At 46.0% G+C, this 829-nt stretch overlaps 1 pseudogene; it reads right to left on the reverse strand.

Annotated features, from left to right (window-relative positions):
- Positions 1–58: 58 nt before the first annotated feature.
- LOC105460128 lies at positions 59–729 on the reverse strand (annotated as a pseudogene).
- Positions 730–829: the final 100 nt, after the last annotated feature.

Consider the following 829-nt stretch of genomic DNA (forward strand, 5'->3'; position numbering starts at 1 on the left):
TCCTCCCAACAATCGATGTATTTCTCTTTACATCGCACGCGCGAAGTATTGAAATTACACCTAGTCAACTCCATTGAGTTACAAGCCGTCGGTTTGATGTTGTAATAATTCTCCAGAAAGTCCAAGACAGACGATTTATTTTGCAGGTTGTTGAACAACAGTCGATCTTTCTTCGGCAAGACCTTTTCCAACATAAATATCAAATGATGATGGAAATACTGAAATTCAATTGGCATCCACGACGTGATGTCCAACCAGTCTTGAACGCAGTCGAGAGGAGTGGTGGAATGCCCCGCGAATAACGCCGGGTTAGTTAAGATACCCCTGGCGGACATCACTCCCTCGCATCCGGACTCTTTGAATAAGAATTCCGCGCTCTCCAGGCTCTTCGCGTCGCCGTTCGCCACGAGGGGCAATTGCACGTGATCTCTGAGAAGCTTGAGATTATCCAGGTCGATCGGGTCATTACGCATTTCGGGAGTCCTCGCGTGAATCGTCAAGAACGAAGCGCCGGTCTTCTCCAAAGTCTGGCACAACGTTACCGTCTGACGTATATCCTTCAACAGACGTATCTTCGCGGAAACGGTGAACGGTCGTGGAATGCGATTTCTGACTTGATACACCAAATCCTTGACGAGCTCTGGTTTTCTCAATAAATCAGCTCCCAGGCCTTCTTGCATGGCCCAACGCTGTGGACAGCCGCAGTTTAGGTCTACACCGTTGCAATATCTGTTAATTGGAAGAATAAATAAAATATATAAGAGAATGTACTGTCAAAATTACAGATGTATACATAGGCATACCAGGGTGGGTACTCAAATTTTGTAAA

The sequence above is a fragment of the Wasmannia auropunctata genome, unplaced genomic scaffold (assembly GCF_000956235.1).
Source record: "Wasmannia auropunctata unplaced genomic scaffold, wasmannia.A_1.0 LD328070.1, whole genome shotgun sequence".
NCBI lineage: Eukaryota > Metazoa > Arthropoda > Insecta > Hymenoptera > Formicidae > Wasmannia > Wasmannia auropunctata.